Here is a 9,811-nt window from a genome sequence, read left to right on the forward strand (position 1 = left end):
GTGTCTTTGAACTGTTTGAAATGACTTCTGTGTTCATGTTTGTCACACAAGATCAATTGCGTAACCCTATTAGCAACAGAGAAACATATAAAGTATCCAGCTGACCTGGCCAAAAGTGTGTTCTCTGGATGAATGTAAGCCCGTGCAGCCCTGAAATGATGTTTATATTATGTGCAGTTTCAGAAGGAAGCAAAGTTTATTTGGAAAAACGAATTATCAATATACGAAACAATTTCTAAGTGTCTGTGTGTAATTAACGATAATATCAAAGTGTAGACCACTTAGCCGGATTTTCACCCAGTCATTCCTTTACACTCTGTTGAGATGAAAGACTCTTCAATCAACATTTCATATTTAATGTTCTGGCCAGCAGCTAAGAACAGATATCAGCTTTGTTAGTGCTGTATTTCTGTATCCTGCATTTTAGCGTATCTTTCCTCCTCTAGTGTATTTTCTCTCCTCCATTTGATGTGACTGGCCTTATTCCTCAAAGCAAGGCGTTTGACATAATTGATGAGATTCTCGCGAGTGAGTCCTTTGTTTCTCACTGTCAAATCATTGCTCTCCGTGTTATCAGAGCTCATTTTCCTCCGTCTTTGTCTTTTGTAATCATTTGGAACTCTTCTCAGTACTCCATCAAAATAATAGAAATGATCATATTGGTCATCATTAAGAAGAGTGTCTCCGTGGTCTCTGGTCGATGTAGGGTCTTTCTCCTGCAGTCCTGCATGTCTAAATGCAGCCATGGGTTCCTCTGAGGAAGGAATGTTCCATCTCCTTCTAATGGATCTTTGCTCGCAGTGTTTTCTCCCAGCTTCAGTGCGTTGTATTAAACCTCTGCACAACGGCACATCTGTAGTCTGTGGAGGAAAACTTTGCATCAGTGCATGCAGAGAAATGTGACCAAAAAAGTAAAATATGATTATGGCACATTATTTTTATCCAAAGTCTTTTTTTTATAGTAGGCTAATAGCCTATAGTTTATTATAACTTTAGTTTTTTTTAAGTGGTAGATTATAATCAATGCACCTATTTTGCTCTAACATACAAATGGGTTTTAAAAAGTATATCCAATATTATGCCTATTTCCCTCAGAAAATGTGATTATTCTTGCAGCATTCACAATCTATTTCCCCTTCCTGTTGTATTATGCACAGTTGGGTGTAATTTATTCCTATATTACCTCTAATTGTAATCTCTTTTTAAAGTTCAACATATTGAGAAATGAGATTATTTGCTTCGTGGCCAAGGGTTAAAGGAATAAATGAATGCCCCTTGTATGTCTGTCCTTTAAATGTTAGGCTCCAGACGGCAGTCGATTAGCTTAGTTTGGCAAAAAGGTTTTGGATTGAGCTAGGCTAGCTTTTTCCGGCTAGTTTCACTGATTGTGCTAAGCTAGCTGTAGCTTCACAATAGGAGGACATCTTTGAGACTGCTATCAACATTAGGGGAGAAGGGGGTCAATTGAGCCAGTGGGTAAATGTAACCACCCCCTGTAACCAGGGAACGCCTGTAATCAAGTGACCAGAAATTATGCAAGCTCCACCCATTTCTCATTGCCTGTGAAAGAGAGATACTCATTGTGGTCTGGTAAGTACATGTTTTAGATGTCAGCTATATCAGCGGTCATGTCAAAAAAAAGTATCCAGGTTTAAACACATATATGTTGATGTGTTGGCAGCGTATTAAACCATATGAATCATTAAGCTAAAGATGACTCTGAATTGTAATGCTAGGCTATTTTTTCTTTGGGGTAAGTTGAGCCAGTTTTTTTCAATGGAGAAATGAATGAAAGTAGGCCAAGTTGATAATAAGAGCTCATTGTAGGCTACATTTAAAGTTGAATTTACCCTGTGTTTGATTGGTAAGATGTATGAAATTGTATCACGATTTGTATAATTACTTTTCCTTTTAACATGTTAAAAATCAATCAATTCAATCGAAATTTATATTGAAAATATTTGAAAACTAAGCTTGTATTTGGTTTGTTATTTATTGTTTATAGTTACCTTTAAGATGTGTTGTAGGTATGCCCAGGTTTGAACAGGTATGCCCAGGTTTGAACAGTGGTTCAATTGACCCCCTGACCTGGATCAACTTACCCCTAACCCGGGGCAAGTTGAGCCACAAGACTTTTTTTTTTTTAGAAGTAATATTTTCACTGCCCTTGATCAAATATTAATTATGATCATTGCCATTGATAGGAGACATCCTGAATTATAGGTGTGTGTTTTCATGTTTACTATGTGTCATTTCTCCTTGCTTAGAGGACAGCATAACTAAAAAATGGCTCAACTTACCCCACTCTCCCCTACATGTTAGACGCTTTTATCCAAAGCGACTCACATACTCAATACGGTGGACAATCCCCACAGGAGCAATTTGGGGTGAAGTGTCTCAGGGACACAACGACATGCTGACTGCAGTGGGGTTTGAACCTGATTCGAACACCAATGCACAACCCACTGTGCCACACGCCTCAATTCTCACACAATACAGTTTTCCTTTATAGAAATCTAATAATGCAACTTCACTTACTTTTGGAATTGTGTCTGCAGGTTGTTTGTGGATTGTTTGTAAAGGTTTTCCAAATGAGTCCACTTTTGGATCATTTTGGACATCTTCAGGTTCTGGCCTGTTAGTTACTTCAGCCCCTGAGCTGTCATGGAGTTTGTTGATGTCTGCTAGGATGTCCTCTCTCATTCTGAGGCCTGAGAAGGACTTTACAGATGTTACTTGCATAATCCTTGTCATACATTTGATACATCTGGGCTGAGTGTGGGTCTCTGGACTCGTTGTTGTCCTCCGGGTCTCTGAGCGTGGCAGTATGTCTGATTTCTGTGTGCTGCCTTGATTGAAGACTTCTGTACTTGATGTTGTCTGTGTTATCTCTGTGTTTGCTGTAACTGTCTCCATATGCTCTGTTACTGCAGTTACTCTGTCTGTCATTGTGAGTGAGGGAGGTGAAGGTATGACTGGTTCTTCTGATTGTTTAGTATGATGTATGGCCATACGTTCATGAGGTGTCTCTGTGTGTCCTATGTTCCCTTCTGTGTCTTTGCTCTGTTTCTCAGTATATACAGACACTGAAGCTGCACTTTCTGCTGGTTTTATATCTATTCTCTCTGTTCTATCAAACTCATACATTTCTAATGAAAACAGGCTTCCTTTCAAGCACTCTGGTTCAATCATACAGTTCTCCTTTATAACTTCAGTCGCGGACGGGGGGTCATCCAGATCCTTTATTTCTACTGTTTTCCACCCAGTGTTCAGAATACGTTTTTCCCCCGATGATGGCTCTGTTTGTGTCTTTCTCTCTGTGTCTGGAAGAAGTAACACAATTAGGACTTCCGCCTCTGTAAGCATTTGTTTGTGATCAACATCATTATTATTATTATCGGATTTATGTGCAGATAAGAGGATGTCTGGTTCTGTTTCCCTTTCTCCGTCTGGGTGTTGAAAGTCTGCTTGTTTTCTTATTATCTTCCCATTGAAATCCTCTCCATTATCACCATGAGAAGCCTTTATCTCGCTCCGTGGTTTATTTGTGGATTGTTTCTTCTCCTTGGATACCAACAGTAGTTGCCTCACAACATAAAACCAATCACCATCACATCCACTAGATGCCCTTTTCAAAGGGTGTTGCTTCTCTGCACTTATTTGCAAGTTGAAAGGTTCAATTGTCTTTATCATTCTGTCTGAATTTCTCTTTATCTCTAACTGCGATATAACTGAGGCTTTCCTTGAAGATTGCAAAGTAGCAGCTTGAAAGACTTCATGTTGACTGACTTGTCCACCATGCTTCCTGATAACTTTGATGTCCATCCCTCGCTGTGTGCTCTCCTTTCGTCTTATTTCTAGTTGTGCAAACTGTTCTTTGGACATTTTCTTGATGTTCACTGCTGATCTTATTTCACCCTCTTTAAACCCGCAGGAGATAATCACAGTTGCAGCAGCACAGTATCTCTTTGTCAGCATGTTCTTCCCTTGAACAATGGTGGTGGGTGCCCAGCTCTTGGATTTCTCCAGTAAGAAAGCTTGAAAATTGCAGCCTGAGGCATCTGTGGGAGGAGGCAGTGTCCGTGCAGACTCTGAATCAGGGGGATCTTTTATTATGTCCATGGCAATATGACTGCTTTCACTAATAACATTCAGCGCTGATGGGGTATCTGACCTCAACTGGAATGCAGGAACACTTTTTCCCTTTCCATGAAGGCGAAAAACAACCTGAAACATGAGAGAAATAAAGAGTTGGTTACAAAACTGACACCAGACAAATGAACGAACCATGATGAAAACAACCAAAGTGCACTGATTCCTCCATGTGAACATTTCAGCTACTGTAGCAGCATGGCTCTGAGGACGGAAATGTCATCCATCGTTTGTCCATACTGAAATAGCTCAACCACTTTTTGAGCGACTTTTAATCTGGCACTATCATCAGGTACATTTTTCTAACCAATAGCATGTTAGCAAGTGCTGAAGTTAGCATTTAGCTCAGCACAATTCCTCAAAGAGCTGCTGAGTCAATATCACTATAAAGTAACTTTGGTGTCCCCATCAGAATCACTCAGTTATCATGAAAATGTAGCAGAATAATGAAACTCTGAGGTCTTATTATAAATGGCCAAACATTTACACACATCAGTACAATGAAATCTCTTGAAATGTGTTTCCTTCATTGTATACTGTATTTTTTCATTGGATGTACGGGATTTTGGCATGTCCCACACATCCCAAGTGATTAAATGATACTACATTTTTTAAATAATTGTATGGTTTTATTGTCCACAACGAGTTATTTGATGAAACGAGTCATTTTGATCATGTATATTCTATTTTCATAATAATATTGTACATTTTGCAAGTGTCCCTGACATTGCTGTCCACCCTGTCATTAAGGGGTAACGTCTGATGTTCTCAGTGACATTACTACCACCATTTTGTCTTTCCTCAATGGAGGCTGAGACATTGGCTAGTTGCAGAGTAAGTATTTAAACTTATATTTCGTAATTTTAATCATATTATGTGTGTAGTTGGATGTTGTCAAGCTTAACATGTCCACTCTGTCATAGTGAAATGTCAATTCATATAAAAACCTTTCAGAAATTCGAAATATATGTGTTAAACAGTACACAGTCACCTTGCTAACTGAATCATGTTGCTAACTGAAGGTCCACCATGTGCTCATTAAATGCTAATATTAGCCAAAAATGTCCACCCTGTCAGCAAGTTCCATGACAGGGTGGACATGGTACAAATAGTTTGCCATAATTTCATTATTATCCAAATACTTTTTCCATTAACTGAAATATATTGTTGAGAAAGGGACTAAATAGCTTTCTGAAAATGTACATTTTATAATCACTATGTAATTACAATGTATTTACTCTACTTTGAATTTGTCCGTTACAGGGTGGGTACATTTAGCTGTTTGCATGTCCATTGTCTGCCTGCAATTCATTTATAAAAAGTGTGGGAGCTTGACCAACATCCATTTCTAACAGCATAACATATACTTAACACAATGAATATGAAGTTCAACGGAAAATCTCAGCTTTTTTTGTTGTAAATGGGAAAGTCTCAAATGCACCGTATGGTGATATTGACTCTGCTAGCTGCATGGCTGAGTCTTTGAATGATACTTTTGTGGTGCTTTAGTGTGTCCCTCAGCTTGTTCTTTAATGGCGGTGGTTCCCTCTGCACACTAGGCCCACACATATCTGATATCTGGGTTTAATAGTAAGTAGGAAATCGCTGAGGGAGTTATTCATCTTAACTGTTGCAGTTACACTTTCAGTACCTCTATGCCTTTTTAACCATGAGATGTATAGTCTACTTTGTATTCTAAGTCATCTTTGTGTAGATTTCTAAAGTTTCCAAGTCTTCAAGGTATTTTCTGCCCTAAAGCCCAGAAGGCAGTTTTACAGTGAAGGTTTTTTTTCCAAGCCAAACACATTTGTTATTTTTGCCCTCCCATAACTAATCTTAATAGCTGCAAAAAATATATAAAATATTCTTATTATCAAGAGTGTCAAATTAGTGGAAATATAAACCTGCTTATTATTGTCTGTGTTATCAGCTTCATACTTTTAGCGGGATCATTTTGGGCAGACTTAACTGTTATGTTGATGACTCCTGCACACCAAGGAGCAGCAGAACAAAGACATCACAAACATGCTCAGGAAGATGTGATCACAATTCAGTATATTCACAGGGGAAGTAACAAAGGGGAAAAGACATTATTTTAGTAAGTACAGATGTAGCTATATGTTCTTGTGATTTGCATGAATTATGATAGAAATAAGCCTACCAGTGCTGGAATATGAATTCTATGGATTATTCCTTTAAATTCCTTATGTGACAAACGTCCTCCATGATCAGCATGGACGGTGTGTGCCCATTTAGAGGGGGGGCTCCTCTGTTTGTGCTGCACAGCAACATACACACAGTTTCTGTGCGTACATCCATGTTCAGTTTGAGTCTGGAGTATCTCAGGTCCCAGGGGAGTCTTCTGAAGCAGTTTACTGCATAAACTCCCACTGTAGTGATTCATGACCCAGTCCCCGTCTCCAAGGTCAGAGACAAGCAGGGACACCAGCAGCAGGGACACCAGCAGCAGCCACGGCCTCATTGTGCTGAGGAAGAGTGCTGGAAGGCAGCATGAACCCAACAGTAACACTCTTATCTTTACTGCACTCCCTCATCTTGCTTTGAATATGCAAACAATCGAGCAAGTTACAGCTCTGCTCTCTCTAAAAATGTACCTCAATTACAAAGAAGGAAAAGCTTTTGGAAAGCTTACCTTTGTTCTTATTGAGTGCTGAAGCTTCTTCACTTCTTATACAAATGTAACTGATTGGTTGGCACCCCCACTGTATCTTATTTGACAGATAGCTCAATTATTGTCCAAAAACAATATACTCATTTGATCTTAACTCTAAATGATCCCACACACACTGTCCTGCTGTCAGAAAATCTCACTAAAACACAAATTGTGTATTAATCCGCAACAAAAAATAGTCCCCAACAAATGCACTTTACTCCTGCTAGAGTTATGCTTGCTTAAAGGTCAAATGCCCAGTTGTTTAAGAAAACAATTTGTTTTATTGAAACTATTTATTTGTTGCCTTGTTTGAGAGATGTTGGTCTTCTGTAGGCAGAATGGGCTGGGGGTTGAATGCCCAAGAAAGGGCAAGAAAGTCCGAAAGTGTTAAAAGAGGGACTAACATAACACCAGCCTTGTCCTTTAATGGCCTTCAGGACAGGTTACTGGACATACAGTTGATCCTAAAAACTGAGGGGGAAATACCCACAAACCAATAACCCTTCTTGGATGTTGAATTGTAATATTAAGTGTGGGTTGCAAACAAAGGCGATGCTACAGTAGGTGTAAAAGACACTAAAGTGGCCCTGCTCTTTGAAGCAGGTGCATATAATATATTGCCTCACACTCGCTGTGCTAACAGTGGTTTGCATATTATCAGACTTTATCATAAGACACACTGTGCTCAGGTCAGGAGGACGGTCACAGAGCAGTGCCTTCAGCAGCAGGTAAGATGACGTCCTTGTGTTTTATAGAAGCTAGACATACTAAAATAATAGGTTTAACCTTCGTCATTTGATCTGTGTTACATTTCTTTCAGTGAGTGTGTAAAAAACACACTCACTGAAAGAAGTGTATGCACATAGAGAAAAGCAGAAGATGTAATGTCTTGGCCTGTCAGTTTGAATGACTCAAACAAAACTAAAAGAACCAGATTCATTCACTTTTTCTTTTTAAATGGCAACATTGTAGCCAATGTCTTTTCATTGATTTGAGTATATATATATATATATATATGTTTTTTTATGCATCAAACGTGAACCAAACCAAGGAATTGTCATGCTTCTTTTCCATCAAAACACTGGAAGAATGCTGTTCTTGTATCATTTGTAAAACGGATAATTGTGTTGTACCCACAAAACACAATATAATACAGTAAGAATGTATCGAATGCTGGAGAGGGTGGTTGTGAAATAATAAAATGTCACATGCTCATAATATAATATAATATTTAAATGATTTTTAAAAAGTAGTGATAATTAAGTGATAGTATTGAACTACTTTTCAGGAAAAGTGTATAATCTGGGCTGGGATGTCCTTTTGAATATATTACACATGTTATATGTCCTCTTGTTTGAATCCTGCCTATGAAGAATATCAGTGATATGTTTACATTACAGCTTTAAGCCAGACGTGCAGCCCTGACCAATCACATCAGTCACATCACACAGAACAATATGGGAAATCTTCTCAACTCTCCATGCAAGATGAGCAACCTCAGCGGTAGAAACATCCGACTGTTCATCACAAAGGAGAGCTGTGAGATGGACGCCTTCATCACCTCTGATTCTGCGGGGCTTCCTGAAGACAAAAGGTTCCTCTTCAGGAAAGACATGGACAACACCCAGGTCCTGGCCTCCATCCGGGTCCTGGCCTCTCAGACAGAGGAAGTGCCCTGGGAATCTCACAACTTCGTCTCTGCCTTCGTGGAGGATGAAAATGATATGAATATCTGTGGCAAAAAAATCATACACAACATGGTGCTGAGTGCTCCAGTTACTGTGCTGGTTTATGATGTGTAGATTCACACTTTGTTCATGCGCTTATTATTCTCTGCTTAAGAAGAATAATGCATTTGTCATAAGTAGGTCTGAATTCATTTGATAATTAAAATAAACATTAAACACCTGAATGATATATGGAATTATATTCTTGATGCCTCCAACAAAATGTCTGCTCAGCTTCACGGTCCTCCTGCTTTTCCATGTATCATTTCAAAGTCAAATGAGGTTACACATTCACTGAAGAGGCTTCTCAATACTCAAATTTCCCCTCCTCGACTCCCCTCCTCGGTTCCCCTCCTCGAGACATGAGAGGCTTCTCAATACTCAAATTTCCCCTCCTCGGTTCCCCTCCTCGAGACTTAGACCCGCCCACAGGAGATGCGAGCGGAGGACCGAGGAGGGAAACCGAGGAGAGAGGAGGGGAAGCAGCAGACGTTTAAAGAAATGAGAACTCCTCTCCTCTGAGCGGTCATTTTAAAGAGACGTCCGTTCATTATTACGTGGCAACAGCTGCATCAGCTGTCGAGTGTTTTGTCGCTGTATCTCTGTTAGATCAGCTGAACATTGTTCCCCCACATATTTACTTTGAATTCATTGAGAGTGCGGTATAATGAGACAATAACAGGCTACAGATGCGGACACACACACACAAATATATTTATATAAATATATACAATTTAAAGTATGAGAGCACTCTCATAATAACGTAACACAATCAGAGACTGGATATATCCCCCCCCCTCTCTCTGGTCGCTAAAATGGGGAATTGAAATTACGGGCCAAAAGTTGTATTTACAAGTAGCCTATTAAAAGTAAGCAGAGGACACCAAACCAACTGAGACCCGTCTGTCCGCCGCATTTACGCACTGTACAACACACACCTACACACTGTACCACACACACCTACACACTGTACCACACACACACACCTACACACTGTACCACACACACCTACAGCTCCTAAAGCATAAGCCGTTGTGTATTTTATTATGTGAAGCAATGGTCTTAGAAAAATATCGACTCTTTGTTTGTAGATATCTACTAAACTAAAGCAAATAAAGAGAGTAGGCCTGTTATACTGAGTGATATATATTATACACACTGCTCTGCTTTCTGCACGGACCTTACAGCTGTTCTCTCTGGAAAGATCGCGACGCGATGAAAGCAGTTTCTAAAATAATATCCAGGGGATGCATGCAGA

Source organism: Gymnodraco acuticeps, unplaced genomic scaffold, assembly GCF_902827175.1.
Source record: "Gymnodraco acuticeps unplaced genomic scaffold, fGymAcu1.1, whole genome shotgun sequence".
Taxonomy (NCBI): Eukaryota; Metazoa; Chordata; class Actinopteri; order Perciformes; family Bathydraconidae; genus Gymnodraco; species Gymnodraco acuticeps.